We start from the raw sequence: 16,878 nt of genomic DNA, 5'->3' as shown, positions 1-16,878 counted from the left end.
ATTTCAAGATTCAAACTTTCAAGTTCAAGTTCTATATGCAAAATCTAGGATACTTTGGGATGAGCAACTTCTCCCAAGTTGAGATTTTTGGCTTTGAATTCGTGTCGGGCGCACTTATTTTTAAGGAGCCGCTTGGCGTTCGAATCTCATGTACCCAAGTACAAATTTCAATATCGCAATTTCAATTATGCACCTTTCAATATTGCAATTTCAATTATGCACCTTTCAATACCGCAATTTCAATATCGCACTTTCAATTCCGCAATTTCAATATCGCACTTTCAATTCCGCATTTCAATTCCGCATCTTTACTTGCCTAGTCCTTCTAGGCAATGTGGACCTACTCCCTAGTCCGTTTCTAGGGGGTCTTGTATTTACTAATTCCTCACTCATTTACAATTGTGATGTTGCTTTATTTGCTTTTATTGCTTTCATCACCATACATGCTAAATGTTAGGTTATGATACATATGAACAACATAAATCATGCGGAAAAACCTTAATGCCAGGAATCATATTAATTGCACATAATCATATAATTAGTCTAGGATGCATACACTTTGTAGCGTGCCCTCCCTAGCTGCGCCCGAACCGGACAAGAACAAGTCTTTAGGACTCCAAGTGTCGTCCCTCTGTAGAAAGTCCACAGCACGTCCGGATCCGCCTTAAGCTTGACCAACTAGAATCGCCCTTAAGGTACTTAGAATTTTCGGCTAATATGTGGCAAGTGTTTGGCTGATTTTGCTTGAAAAGCATACCTTTGAATACTTGAATTCTTACCCATAAATTGTGAACCTAGGCACATATTTATAGAGTCATGGAAAGGGATTTAGAATCCTGTTAGGATACTAATTAGTTTAATTAGAATCCTTTTAGAACTCTATTAAACAAAATCTATCTATTAGGATTAGGATTTAATCATATAACGAATTCCATTAGCTTTAGGATTCGTATTGAACACAAGCGTTGCACGAGCACGAGCACGAGCCGCACAGCCGCGCAAGCCTTGCGGCCCACGCGAGATGCACAGCCCGCAGCCCACGAGCTCGCGCGCGCCATGGCCTTGCTGGGCCTGGCCTTGCGCTGGGCCTAGTGAGGCTTTGGCAGCGTTTGTGTTGGGCGGTTGACTTGCTGGGTGCTGGCCTGGCTTCATGATGGGCCTTCGTCTAGCAAGTCTCGTCCGATGCTAATTCGTACGATGCGCTTGCGATTAAATTCCCGATCCCGGAATTCATTTCTGATACGAACAATATTTAACATTTCCGATTCCGGAATTAATTTCCGTTTCGAACAAATATTTAATATATCCGTTTCCGATAATATTTCCGATCTGACAATATTTCCGTTTCCGGCAATATTTCCGATTTCGGCAATATTTCCATTTCCGATAATATTTTCCGATACGTACCATGTTTCCGTTTCCGGCAACATCTACGACTTGGATAATATTTATATTTCCGATACGATCCATATTTCCTGTAACGCCCTGACTTCTAAACACCATTAATTAGGTTAATTATCTTTAATTAGCAGCGGAAACCCTAATTTAGTCAGAGCGTCACATGCCGTATCTCCCTTGTGGGAAATACAAGGCGACATAACCTTTTTAAATTACTAAATAAACTTTAATAAATACTTCTAGCATTGATTAAACATTAATATTAAAATCTAACTCAATACTTGAAATTAAACTTAGAGTTAGTTAATACATCCATTATTACTAGTGAGACATAGTTATCTTTACTAAACATCGATCGCGAATTTGATGGTTGCATCCTCACTCTAAGGAATCCCATGATTTTCTTCGTACCTAAAACAAAAGCAACATCGTGAGCCGAGGCCCAGTAACATACTACCCTAACAACGTAAACTCATTTCAATTCATTTTATTTAATTTGCAATCAGGGAGAATAGAATATAGTAAAACACTTTCATAAATGCATTATAATAAAACATCATTTATAACTTGAAACTTTAATTGTTTCCATTATCTTTCAGAAAACCTTCATTTTACTTGGTAACTGACAAGTTAGCCTTGCGGGACGTCTCCCACCTTGCGATAGTCCTCAAGGAGCACTCTCCCTTGTTGGACATACGCCCGTACCTAATTAGTTTCTTTTTTTAGCTTGCGGTAACCCTCAAGGAGCACTCTCCCTTGTTGGGTGTCCCGCGGTACGGCGGTACGTGCACGACCTAGAAATAGTAACCCCACTAACTGCCAGAACCGGTTACACTTTTGTTTATCATGTTTCGTATCTTATTCGTAACTCATAAACATCATTCTTATAAAATCATTCATAAACATATTTAAATATCATCATGCATAAAACAAACTTTATAAATACATTTCATATCCCATAATCCAATAAAAACATATCATTATAAACACATTTCATAATCTCATAAAACACATTTCATAAAGGGATTGTGGGTGTTAGCAATAGATGTTACCTCAACCGTAGTTTATACTTCCTGTTTGATGGACCGTTCTTCCTGAGCTTCAAGAACCGGATATTCTTGTAATTTATAAATTACCCGATTAGTAACTATACAAAAATAATATAATATGTAAATACGGTACTCTTTTTTTTTTTTTTAAATGCTTTTGGTTTTGTTATGAAATTAATTTTCAAATTAGTACTTATCCAATAAGTACAATAATTAATTAGAGTTATTTGTTTGACATATGGTTGACACCATTCTTTTATTTATTTATTTTTCCCAATTAGTTGAAAGTAGTATACATATAAAAAAAAAAGGAAAGTAACTTACTCAAATTGGCTTAGTGTCTAAAAAAGAAAGGTTGACTTTAGTAATGCATAAGTGTACTGTACACTTAGAAAAGGAAACCAAAACAGAGTTTTTTTTTTTGGTTTCACGAAACAAAGAAGCACGACGGAAGAAGGGGTTGGGTTGCGTGAGTTAACGGCCGCCACAGGATAGAGCAAGGAGGAGTTCAGGTGGGGACAGAAAGGTCTTGCCGGCACGACTAAGCGGCAGGACCGGTGGTCTGGGCGGCATTGGAGGTGGTCCGTGTCTGAAGAGAGAGAGAGCTTAGGAGAGTGTGTGCGTGTTTTGATGTTCGGTTTCGGCAATGGAGTTCTACAATTAGAGCTTGATGTTTGAGAGTAATGGATGAATATATTTGGGTGGAGGAAAACAGAAGATTTTTAGGGTGGTGGTATTATTTTGGACGGCGGCAGAGCCGTGGTGGTGGCGGTGGTTCAGCGTGAGAACAGAGGAAATGAGGCGAGAGGTTATTGTGAGCTACTCCGTATATAAACTTAACTTTTCTTTGGAAACTGATTGTGGTGGAAATGGGGAGCAGGTTCCTCCTCTATTTATAAGGTAATTGGAATTCAATGGACATCACCCATGACATGAGAAATTCCCCGTTAATCTAACCGATTAACCAAGAGCGTTAATCCAGGGGCAGCGCTGTTATTCTAGGCAAAAATAAGGGTGAAAATGTCACATTCATTGGATGTCAAAATATAAGCGTTAACGGAACGTTAACTGTCCAAAGTTAACGGAACATTACGCTACAGTGTATGAAAAGTTGCCCAAAAAATATGGGCGGTTAACATAAAATTTTCAGAACTCCAAAATCACTCTCCTAGTCTTCTCTCTCCTCTCTCCTCTCGAATTCTCTTTCCTCCATAGCTCCGCCCAGATGCTGTATCTGTGTCTGTGTCTGTGTCTGTGTCTGTGTCTGTGTCTAATTCATCTTTCTCATGTTTCTTACCTGATTTTTGTTGGGTGAACAAATTATTCCGATTTTGATTGATTTATCTGTTATTAATTTCTGGAATCAACTCAAGTATAATCAATTTGATGGAAAAGAAAAAGGATGCGCCGGTTTTTGTGAATTTATGGGTGTTTTCGTGTTCGTCGGAACAAACCCCGATCTACCACCGCCGCCTAAGCCCGTTCCTGCTTCCTACTTCTCCCCTCATTCCTCGTTGCTCACTGCCTCACCAACCGGAATCGACGCCCGGAGGCTACCAACGATCTTTGATTGCCATTGTTATACAGAAGTATACAGAAAGGAAAAAGCAAAACCGGAATAGCTGATAGGAAGGGTATCTTTAATTGCAATTGTTATCAATTTTCTGTAATTATACATAATAATTGGGTTCATTATGCATTGTTTTTCTCAGAATTCAATTTATATTCCATGTGAAATTTGTTTTTGATTCTTGAGTTTCAGTTGTCCATCGCATAACAATATAGCATACTGTTTGTTAAAATGTCAACCAGGCTGCAATCTGAGTATTTTGTTCTAATGGGTCGATTCTTATTTCTTAGTTTAAACTTTTGTGACTGGACCAGATTCATGAAGGTGATCTAAATTAATCCGCTATGTTGTTGCAGGCTCTCCTGAAATGCAAGTATACTCGGTTATACCATTAGAGGGTTTCTCACCCAATGAACTTCAGGTTGGCGGTAATGTCCTTCATGTTTAGAAGATGTAGTTTCCTATAGATTTTCTATTAGCCTGTGATAGTTGAGTAACCTGTGAATTGAATTATGAAAGTAGAACAACTGTGCTATTTCCTTTTTGTTTTGTGCATTGTGAGTTCCTTAATCCTAAATTCCCTAAATTCCATGGTCATTGCTAAAGGGGAATCAAAGGGTTTGGTGGATATTACTGTTCTAAGCTCGAGTTCTAGAAAGGTCCATAATGACGCATGCTTGACTTGTAGTATATTGACTGGTTATCATTTTTTACTTATATTATAGAGATGTACTGAATAAGGTTCTGTTATTTTGCACGTTTAAAACCATGATGAATCCTTTTCAGAAAACATAAAATATGTCAACTCAGTGAAGGCCGGTTTGGAACAAAATATGTCAACTCAAAAGAAACTCAAGGTATTCTTTCACGTTGGCGTTGTTTGAATAATTTGTGTTAATAGAAATGAAGTATGTGGATGCACCAGGCTATATGAACAAGTCACTGCAATGTCTTTTGTTAATTCTTTAGTGGCAATAACTGAATAAAATACTGAAAACAACTGTCATTTGTTTGTTTCAGCCCTCCATAGCTGTTGTACTAGGCTTCATTGGGCTGGGATGATCCTTGATTACTTTGGTGGGTAACATAATCAATAGTGTTGGCTGAAATGGACTCTTAGTAATATCTTAGGTTTAGAATGAGGATAGTGTTCCTAGACTTTTCAAAAATATGAATGACATATTGTGGATGACTTTATTGGTTAGTTTCCTCTTTTTTCAAACTTGTGTGAGGGTAGAAATTTCTCCCAGCTGCGTTAGTATGTGTTTTAGCGTGCTTTGGGTATTGTCGTCAGAAACTTCAGTGCAGTTGGGTATTTTTTTTTTCTGTGCAAATTAGTCACGACAACCTTACTGCTTATTTTAAGTTGGTAGTTTCCTTTCATCAATCATTGTTCTTTTGTAGGGAATTCATGATTAATATTACCCTTTAAATAAGCTTTTTCCTATTAAAACGTTTCAGATAGTGCTCATGTGGAAGAATGCCATTAATATACCGGGATGATATTGTAAACTTTGCTTGGGAATTGGTCAATGATTATCTATTACTATGACTATTCTTTGGTCATGGGGTGCCTTGATCGCGTGTTTGCTGGAATGGTGAGTGGTACCTCTCAATTGTTCCACGACTGGTATGTCTCTATCAACAAGCTCAAATAGGTTTACTTTTGTATGACTGTACGTCAGTACACACCTGAAATGATTATTAATGTTACTTACTTTGTACTACATGTCATTGTTTGTATGTCGTAGCTTGATGGTTTCTGCTTGTCGTTGTATGCACTCAGGGAACTGGAGTTCTGCGCAGACATTTTCAAATGCCTGTAGAGTTCTTTTGCATGATAGATTGCATTTTCTAGATCGTATGCTATAGTATCGACAAAAGTATTATAGTTAGAAAAGTTGATGGTCGTGTTATGTTCCATGAGGATTTAGCACCTTAGTAATGGATACTCAGCGAGAAGCAACCGCAATGACCACCACTACTTGCGGATGGTCACAAGGGGTCAGTTTCTCAGTCGCTTGCTTCTTAAAATTTTGTTTTTTCTATGTTTTTCTTTTGGGTTTCTCCTTAAATTTATTTTGCTTAATTTCCCGGCTGCGTAAATGCTATAAACATATATTGCTTCATTGAAGTTAGAACAGGAAGTTTAGATTTTGAATACGGAGTACTTTCAAAGAGGTTTACAGTCCTAAATAATATCAAATCAAAATATTAATTTGTATTCTTACTTATGTTTCAAAGAAATTCGCATGACATCATTCCAGGAATAGTGTCTTTTGTCTCCTTTAATCCAACTCCTTGTAGATACTTGTTTTAATGCATAACACAAAAGAAATTGCTATAATTTCTCTGTAAGTGCTTACTCTAATGTTGATTGCAGTAGCTCACTAATTCATGCATAAACTCTAACAGAGTTTCTGTTACTTTCAGCCATGGTGTCTCCGACTTGCATCAAAGCCGAAACTTTTTGCCATTTTGGCGCAAAAAGAACAAGGTCTGGAATTCAATTCTTTCCTGACTCAATTTATCCTCACTTTCCTAACGCATTTACACTATTGATTGGGTGTTTTCCCCCCTGAATTGGAGGCACAAATGCTAGATAGAGTCCATTGTTTAATATAACTCAAACCCCTCTCTGATCTCTCCTATATAACTCAAAACCCAAGTCACTGTCACAATTCTCATTATTATTTGATGGGCATGCACGTCATACACAAGGGAACTGTCCTAAGTAAAGATTTCATGTTTTCAGGTACATTTTGATGATGTTCAACAAGCTCGGTATCTGCAGCATCCGAGGAAAACTAAAGAGCCTGGTGCGTTCTCTTCCATATTCATGTCTTGTATTGTCTTCAAGCTTTTATTTATCACTGAAGGCCATGTAACTGACATGCCTGTTTTTTTATTTTACCTCCTGTGCAGGATGATAATACGAGCAGGAAAGGCCTTGCTGAAATTTACGATGTCATATCACTTTCAGGAATGCATTGTTTAAGCTTGAGACAGTAAGGAAACTGGTTAAGCATATGATGCAATCGAAAAGTCTCATACTTTCAAAGAATTTAATGAGAGCAGGCAGGAGCTCTTGTGCTCTTCCAGAAGATGCACAAGCTTGAGATAAAGCCGAATGTGGGGACCTTTTCGGCTATTTTAAATGCTTGCAGGTATCTCCCTCTCTTTCACTGAATTTATCTTTATTTTTTAAAGTACAAGCATGAAACTTTGAGGTGAATGACTGAAGGGTGAGTTGCTTATCAAAAGTTTAACTGACAAGACAACATTATGTAGTATCTCTGCGTTGCTTGACAAGGGTAATGAATTAGGACCCTATCACTGTATAGTTGGGAGTTGGAGCTGCAAGACTTGCCATTCAAAAATCCCAACAGGGGAAAAAATATCCCGCATATAACTGGAGTGATTGTGAAAAGGAAAATAAACTGCAGTGGTTTCTTGTTGATTTGATTTGATGATTATGAATTTGAATCTTCTGCAATTGATTAATTATATTGCTTACTGACTTTTTTATTTTTTAATGCAGTGGTATAAATGGCTCCTAAAAAATCAAAGTGTCCACTTTAGTAGTGGAGTTTGCTTGTTGAACCAGATTTGTCATCATATTGGTCGTTGGGGATTGATTAATGCCCTTGTTGTTGAATGATGCTACGGTCTTTGATGTTGTTTGAATTATTTGTGCCGACATTTTGACAGAGTTTTTGTGGCTGATATATATATATATATATATGTATATATATATATATATATATATATATATATATATACATATATATATATATATGTCTATTTTTTTTGGATTTTTTGCCGTATCCTTGCCGTACCCGTTTATTGAAATTTTAATTTTGCCGTTTCTGGTCCCCGTACCCGTCCAGGTATTTGACCCCGTAGTCCCGTACCCGTTTCTGTGTTACATAGGTCATATATATGGTCAAATGGCTTTCTTATAAGGTTATGATACCAAGATAGATTAAGAGTGTATCGATTTCACTATGGCTCGTAGAATGTTACATCTTGTTTTTCAGCAGGGATATTTTTAAGATTATGCCTTATTCTTAATAAGCAATAAGTTCCCTTTGTTCATACCCCCGTATTGTTTAATCTTTTTGCTTCATTTCAGGTATAAGGTACTTCTTTACTCTTGTGCGCTTATCTTCAATAACTCTCTAATTACACTGACTCAGAGGTAATCTGTGAAAATTCCTCCTTTACTCTTGGTGTTTTACGGTGGTTGGGACTGTTGTAGTTTTCATGGGTATATGCTGATGCTGGTATTCTTTTCAGGTGCTTGAGAGTGTTTGTATTAGGGTGTTGTGAGGCTGTGCCGTGGGTGCATTCCGTCTGTATTGGCTCTTGAGTCTTTAGTATTTTTAATTTTCTCTTTTCTACGTCTCTCTCTGCTTTTCCTCTGTTTTGTTTTCCACTCTGCAGGGTGAGGCAGCAAGTTTGACGCAGTCAAAATAGCAAAGTAAGGGCATCCTGTATATTTTACAAGAGGTATGTTTCTTTGAAATTGGATTTGAATAATGTATTGTTTCATGCTCAGGTTTTAGGCACCAATTAGGTGGGCATCCTGTCCATTCCACTAACTAAGTAATTTTTATTCAGGTTAACTGAACGAATTAGGCAGCATGGGCACTTGAACTCGAAGATTCCCCACGCGACTCTAGAACGAGAAATGCTCAACTTAAGTATTGCAATTGAGTTTATGTAAAGGTGGAAGTACATATTTTTGAACAACTTGTAGCAATATCTTTTGTAATAAGTCCATGTTGATAGGAAGAACCGAAGAAGCCATTACTTGCTTGTCTTTTGCGAACTAAGTGTACAATAACATTAGATTTTTATATATTTTATATTTTATAGTACAATCGTAGACATGTACATTCCAGTCTAAAAATTATATTCGATTTTATTTATTTACAATCGTGGGCATATACAGTACAATGTAACAATCATATTCGATTTTAAATAACATCTATTTTACGATACAATCGTATATAGTACAGTCTAACAATGATATATAACTTCCATTTTTTCTTTTTAACAATTTTAATGAATATAAGTAGTGCTTCTAAATCATAATTTATAAAGTATTTAAAAAATTTCAATAAAAATGGAAATTATATATAAGTGTTAGATAGTATTGTATATATCTAAGATTGTACTGTAAAATAGATATTATATAAAATCAACTGTAATTGTTAGACTGTACTGTATAGGTTTGCGATTGTACTTTGAAATAGAAAATATATAAAAGTATTCCTAATCTCCCTTGTGCAAAATGTGCAATGAGATGCAACATGCAAGTATAATCTCCCTTGTTTATCGAGCAGTCGCTCGTCGCGCTTTCAATTCGTTTTCCGATTCCGGAATTTGTTTCCGATTCGAACAATATTTACGTTTCCGATAATATTTCTGATTCCGATAATATTATTCGATTTTGACAATATTTTCAATTCCGATAATATTTCCATTTTCGGCAATATTTCGATTCCGGCAATATTTCTATTTCCGATAATATTTTTCGATATGAATCATATTTCCGTTTCCAACAATATCTTCGACTTGGATAATATTTATATTTTCGTTATGAACCATATTTCCGTTTCCGACAATTCTTCATTTCCGGAATATTCTTTTCTTTGTTTTTTGACGATTTCAGCTCCCACTGGAACCTAGATCCATTATCTCCGAATGACCATAAATAGAGTACTATAATGAATATTATATTCACCAAGTGTGTCTTGGCCTAGTGAAAAGGATTCCACCTTCCAACCAAAAGGTTGGGGGTTCAATCCCCACTAGGGGCACTTTGAGGGAGGATTCCCCTTATCACTCCCCCCACTCTCAAAGTGTCTAGCCTGCTAACCCGGGCGGGTTAACCCGTGCGGGGTTCCGACCCGGTGGCTATTCATCTTACCTTTGCAAAAAAAAAAAATGAATATTATATTCACTTAAATACTTGATCCGTTCACGCACTATTTGTAAGTTGTGGATTAATATTATTAATTCCACTTGAACTGAAGCGGCTTCTAGCTAGGCATTCAGATCACTTGATCTTACTGAATTATTAACTTGTTAATTAATAGTGAACCGCATTTATTAGACTTAGCATTAAACGCAATAAATGCAAACCTGGACCAAGGGCATTATATCCTTCAGAAAATGCTCCTAGCACATTATTCTGTATGTTATTGGGGAAAACAATCTCTTCAGTGACGTTTCATTTCGTGGAAGATATTATACACTTTCGGGAATAATCTTGGCGGAAACTTGAACAACTGACACTCACCATTGACATGTCTATAAAGACCTACAACAAAACAAAAGCAATAAACCTATGATAACAATTGGTGAGGAGTAGAATTTCATTTATTCATTCATACCCCTCATAGAGGTTTATTTTGAATTCGGTATAAACTACCAGTGAACACTTGATTGACGGTACCACAATGCACAACATGATCCCCGAAGCGATCTATGATTTTGGATGGACATCAAGGACAAGTATGGGTCGCTTGGATCAGATTCGGATCGGGTCATTTTGGATCACTTTCACTTCGGATTGGTTTAGGATATTCGGTTCGAATTAGTTACGGGTTGATTCAAATTTCACAATTATTCGGTTCGAATTACTTCGATTCCAAATGAAGATTGGTTCAGATTAATTTCATTCAGGCCTATTTAGATATTGGGACATTTTTTCATTTGTTTATATTGTAGATTATATAAACTATATAATAGATAGTATACCATAAATAATAAACTATATAAAACACTATATAGATAGTACTCCGTATACCATAAACCATAAATAATAGGTAGAATACCATAAATAATAAACTACGGAGTATACAATAAACTATATAGATAGTATACCATGAACTATAACATAGATATACCATAAACAATAAACTATAAGAGATGATATTGGGTCATTTGTTTATATTGTGGATTATATAAACTAATAGATATTACCATAAGTAAAATACACATTTATCCTTCAGTTTGTCTTGATTTTTCCCTGCCCACTGCTAACAGAAGGATTCATCACTTGGGACCAGAGAACTCAGAGGAAACGGTTCCTTTGGGGCATTCTTCAGGTAAAGAAGCAACAGCTTCATATCAGCAGCAGCAGCAGGCTTCATTAGATCCCTCAGTAGTATCAACTTGACTTTCAACAGGCTGCTCCTTTGTATTCTTTTCACCCTTTGACTCAACCTCACTGCCGGAATCATCAGATTCAGAATCTGACAACTGAGCACAGCTCGGGCTGTGGTGCTGCTGTTTTCTCTTCTGCTGTTAATTCAATCACCACAGCTCCATCATTCAACTCCTTTTTTGTGGCACCAGCTCGTCGAGTTAAGATAAGATAATGTGCTACGGATTTAAATCGTGATTCAATAACCTACACAAGGAACAATAGTCCTCAGGGTCTGAACCTCAAATAAGAAGAAAAAATGAAATGTACTTCCAATATTTTCTGAATTTCTTCCTACAACATATATAACCATGACAATTAATATTTCAGTCAATAAAAGCTTTATTCCAAAATCATGTTTGCGTTAAAAGTAAAGCTCTGATGAGACATATGGAGTACCACCACCAAAAGAAACTCAAACAAACAAGAGGATATCAGATTGTGCATTCCGAAATTTGACAGCATGCTGAGGTCCCTGTCGATACTGAAACCCTCAAAATGATTTGAGGATTTCATTTTGGAGTAGCAACACAGGCATTTTGGAATGTACAGTCTGCACGAATATGATTTCAAAATAGCCAAAGACTAAATAATGACATCAATTTCAAACGAATAAGCTCATGAATTTCAGTACACCAATTTCTCAAATGAAGACTTATATAGCGACAACAATCCCATTGAGTGCAGCAACAAAGCCTCGCACATCAGGCACCTCTCCTATACACAATACTACCTCAACTTAATGCCCGTATTATTGACGCTTTAGGAAGCTACAACACCTATCGAGTTATAGATGTTCAACAGGGTGCTAATTATGCCTAACGCCTTCAATTACTTCCCATCAGCATACGACCAAGAAACAACCTACTAGCACGGTAGAACCCAACAAAACTACCAGCCTAGACCATATCACACATGTGCTAGAACCTACCTGCACTAGCATCATTGTCGAGAAAAAGCATAGCCATTGTTGTTGCTACATTATACGCCTAACCCCTTCATTTCGACACAAGAGCTTACAAACTCACAACATACCCCATAACTCCACTCTTGCTAGTATAGAATGATTAGCAGATCACTACATCGTGCAAATTTTTGATAAAGCGTCAACATTACTATCATTCAACTAAATCTTACAAGAGACCCTGTAATATTAACATCAAAGTAAATCACAAAAGAGGAAATCAAAGTACTTTTGAGATAGTAAAAGACTAAGAGTTCTGACCTGAAGCAAACCAGAAGGCACACAAGAGAAGCAACTGAAAACAAAACAACAAAAATCGAAAGCCAAGCCTTCAATAATACGCAACACCAAATTCAAAAGCCAAGCCTCCCAGACTAGAGGCGTACCATATAGTCTAAATTATTACCGGCACGACAATCTGTGTTTTAGCATTGAGGCGAGTATAAGACGACGCGATATGGTGAGAAGGAAGACCCTCCTTGCAGTTGTGAAGCACTCAATAAACCGTAATCTCTATCTTTCTTTTGCCCACCAAGAATCTCAAGGAACAAATCATCGTTGTATTCATCCTGCATTAAGATAAATATGTGTTAGTAATTGATGCAAAATAATCCAAATTCGGCCATCTCACTGCCATATTTGTCTTTAAAGAATGAGCTTTTGGTTGTTCTATAACTCGAAAATACGAGGAACAATACTTGAAGAACATGGAGTCATTCGATATCTTTATAAACCATAACATTTCCTTAATATTGTTGCAATCTCATGTCCCACACTTTCCAAACTTCACAAACATTGTCCATTTCATTATGTCTTACCCCTATTCGGTTGCAGTTATGGTCATAGCACATAGTACTATGTTTGCATCTAAAATTTAGATGTTGAGTACTTTGAGGCTCTAAACCACGCAGAAGGCAACTATCATCATCACAAACTCCTGCATTATATCCTAAAGCCTTACTTTAGCCTTAAGCCTATCAAAGGCAATCAGACAACCGATAAAGGAGTGCGTAGGCAAACTATGACTATTCCAAACTCATATGTGCCACTGAACTCTCTGGGGATTTCCTTTCAGCCATATACAAGCTGCAATAGTTATGTAACTATATTGTTTTCCATGAACAGTCATTAGCACCAAGATACTCTTCTTCTGCACATAGTGAGACTGATTTAGTTACGGAGAGAAGCTATACGTAGTTGTAGTAACATACGGAGTAATAGAAGTAACGCATCCAATAGAGGAGGAGCAAACCTAGAAGGAGCTACGGTATCAGAATAAAACCCACTGGTAGGATAAATGGGCATGTCAGCAGGAATAATGATGCTTGGTGCAACCTCTGGCACACTTGTGTCAAGAGGTATTTCTTATTCAGGAGCAAACTTAATAGAACATACAAAGAAATGAGGTGAGAAATAAGAAAATGTACTATGTGACTTTTAAGATCCAGCAGAAAGTTTCTTGCATCTATATTCTATTCCGTATTAGACAACAACTCAACAAGCAACATCGTAGTTTTCATTTCTACCAGGGGAAGTTTGGGAAGTGTTACATTGAGGCAAAAGATAGACAATTAAACAAAATTAGCTTCTTATGGCATACCTTGGCCTGCGTAGATGCATTGCGGATCTTTATCTCGGTACAGAATAATGAAGGCATGAAGCTCATGTGTCCCATAGCAAACATTTGCAATGCTGGAATCACAGCTGATCATGTGGCTGAAGCATCAGCACAGGCTTGCCCTAGCGTTCCTTCTTGTCCTTGGAGTTCCCTGCATAGGGGATTCGGTGCTTGATGCTGCTGCAATCCAACAAATCCAGAGCATAGAAATATCGATAGAAAAAATGCAAGTGTCGTTTATCATGGTGTCCTTCATCATTCGTATCATATGTATCTCCAATCAATGTAATCTTCTATAGGGGATAAGAAACTACGAAAACACACCTGAAAAAATTCACGAATAATGAGAAAAGCCAGTGGAAGCTATTGGATTTTGCCCGAAATTTTCTTAAAACTACAATTTTTCGTCATGATAAATTGGTCCGCAATCCATCTAAATTATCAAATTTATAAAAGTTTCATGGTACAAATGCGTCATAATAATGTTATGCAAAGTACTTTGAAGTTTGAACTACTAAGCATACCTTTTTCATAAACTAATTATTGTCACTTTACACATCATGGTGATATTAAATAAACACCTTGCGTTATTAGAATTTTCCAAGAAATTTTCCTTTATTCATTGTCTTCTACAATGGGACAACATATGAAACTTACAAGAAACCAACACAATTCATCAACCACACTACTCTATTCAAAATATAATTAATACAGTAAAAATCATAAAAAAAACAACATCAAAATCATCATCAACTATTCCAAAAGACTTAATTTTGGAGAATATAATCAATACAGTAAAAATCATAAAAAAAACAAAATCAAAATCATCATCAACTATTCCAAAACACTTAATTTTGGAGAATATAATGGAATAAAACACTATATTTACCTCAAAAATCGCGGATTTTCGTCTATTACTCATTCTGCGCGACCGATGCCTTTGTTACTGTAGAAGTTGAAATTGAGTTGAACAATGGTAGCTGCAGATTTTCACTTCCCCCAAAATTTTAGGTTTGAAATTTAGGTTTTTGCTCCCCAATTTTCTTTGAAGCGCGCAAATAATTTTCAGACTGAAGGATGAGAAAGGATTTGGGGAGAATTCATTCAATTTCAAAACTTCACGCCATTGAACGTCCGTTAACGTGCTTCATTTCCGTCTTTTGACAGCCGTTTCTATTTATTTTGCTTTCCTCTTTTTACTTTTGCCATTTTATCGCATTTCTTCCAAGCTTACCCCCCGATTAACGCCCCTTGTTAATCGGGCCGATTAACTGGGGGGGCCTCCCCATGACATCACCATGGAAGTAGAGTAAGGAAGAAGGAGAGGTACTTTGGGGTCAAGAAAATAAACTTGGACTGAATTTGGGGTAAAGAGGAATCAAAGAAACAAGTAAAATTTTACCCTTGTTCTACACATACACGTGGGAGAAGGGGGAGGAAGCTAGGGGATGAGTTTTTTTTTTCTTTTTCCTCTTTTTTTTTATCTAGCATATTGGGTTATTTCAAGGTTGGGTAAAATTCAGAAATTCCTTTGCTATATTTAGGAATCCTATATAAATAGAAATGTTTAATTAAAATCAGATTTTCAAATAATTCTTTATAAAATATCGATAACATAAAATAAATTTAGTTTTCGAATAAAATAGGAACGTTCCGAAATTAAAAATTCGAAATAAATAAGATTTAAGAAGGTAGTTTAAGCTCGTAAAAAAAAAAATTATAAAATCTGGAAAAAAAAATCGTGTAACAATATTAAAACTCAATCGCATTAAAACTTCGTTAATTGAAATAAAGTTTGAAATTAGGATTTAAAACGGTTTTAAGCTAAATAAAAGTAATTTAGCATAATTAATCAAGTTTTTAAAATTCGGGGTATTACATTTCCGTTTTGGCAATATCATCGTTTTTGGAGTATTCATTTACTTGCCTTTGACGATCTCAGCTCCCACTGAAACCAAGATCCGTCAATTCCGAATATCCAAATATGGAGTATTTAATGCCATTAAATACTTGATCCGTTTACGTACTATTTGTGTGACCCTACGGGTTCAGTCAAGAGTAAGCTGTGGATTAATATCATTAATTCCACTTGAACTGAAGCGGCCTCTAGCTAGGCATTCAGCTCACTTAATCTCACTGAATTTTTAACTTGTTTAATTAATACTGAACCGCATTTATTAGACTTATCATTAAATGCATACTTGGACCAAGAGCATTATTTCCTTCAGTCTCCCACTTGTCCTTAAGGACAAGTGTGCATTTCCTAATTCCTTTGTCGCTCGATGCTTGCTCTTGAACATAAGGTAAGAGTTGTCATCCTTATTATGTCCAGAGGTGTTTCTCGGTTTCAGAGTTCAACTGATCATATAAACAGATAATCATAGCCTATGATTCATCTGAGCACGGCCATGCATTTTACAGTTTCTAGCTCTCCGAGTGGCCTTGTACAACTTTTAGCATCTCATCCTAGTTTATGGGAGGACAATCCCAATCTTGCGATCTTGAGATTAGACTTCGTATGATAGGTGATTACCTGAGCGTTGCCTTTATAGCCTCCTTTTACGGTGCGACGGTTGACAATGTCAAAGTAAGCAGTTCTCAAACAAGTAATCTCAAATCACTCAGGTATTGAGGATTAGTGTCTAATAATTTTAATGAAATTTACTTATGACAGATTTTCATTTATTACAGTAAAGTTTCATAGGTTTGTCCGATACTAGTCTTCCCAAAGTAAGTATCTATGCAAATGATTACGACATTGCCATGTCCACATAGTTCAAGAAACAGAACTACTAGTCATCTTGCATTCTAGTCGTCTAACGTTTTCTATGCGTCCATCTTTATAGAAAACTCCGACCAGAGACCATTTTCAACTTTTGACATTCAAGTTCACTTGATAGACATTTCTTAGTCACAGGACTGGTCCTGACTGTTAGGTTATGATACATATGAACAACATAAATCATGCTGAAAAACCTATATGCCAAGATTCAAATTAATTGCACATAATCAAATATTTAGTCTAGAATGCATACACTTGGTAGCGTGCCCTCCCTAGCT

The 16,878-nt window shown here is 36.5% G+C and overlaps 2 long non-coding RNA genes across 10 annotated transcripts; one reads left to right on the top strand and one right to left on the bottom strand.

Annotated features, from left to right (window-relative positions):
* Positions 1-1,623: 1,623 nt before the first annotated feature.
* Positions 1,624-2,761, bottom strand: LOC130460637 (uncharacterized). The gene is made up of 2 exons (XR_008920536.1): positions 2,451-2,761; positions 1,624-1,809 (listed from the first exon to the last, which is right to left on the bottom strand). It is a non-coding gene; the product is annotated as an uncharacterized lncRNA (long non-coding RNA).
* Positions 2,762-2,832: 71 nt separating this feature from the next.
* On the top strand, positions 2,833-8,903 carry LOC110788442 (uncharacterized). 9 transcript variants are annotated; one of them, XR_008920535.1, is made up of 10 exons: positions 3,544-4,081; positions 4,374-4,438; positions 4,804-4,874; positions 5,479-6,021; positions 6,451-6,514; positions 6,773-6,836; positions 6,943-7,184; positions 8,153-8,218; positions 8,317-8,529; positions 8,641-8,903. It is a non-coding gene; the product is annotated as an uncharacterized lncRNA (long non-coding RNA). The 9 variants fall into 9 exon arrangements; XR_008920533.1 differs by having other exon boundaries at positions 3,548-4,081; positions 5,479-5,647; positions 5,804-6,021; positions 6,943-8,529; XR_008920534.1 differs by having other exon boundaries at positions 3,549-4,081; positions 5,479-5,615; positions 5,804-6,021; positions 6,943-8,529.
* Positions 8,904-16,878: the final 7,975 nt, after the last annotated feature.

The sequence above is a fragment of the Spinacia oleracea genome, chromosome 5 (genome assembly GCF_020520425.1).
Source record: "Spinacia oleracea cultivar Varoflay chromosome 5, BTI_SOV_V1, whole genome shotgun sequence".
Classification (NCBI taxonomy): Eukaryota; Viridiplantae; Streptophyta; class Magnoliopsida; order Caryophyllales; family Amaranthaceae; genus Spinacia; species Spinacia oleracea.
Note: the sequence above shows the minus strand (reverse complement) of the source record. Positions and strands in the feature narration are given on the sequence as shown.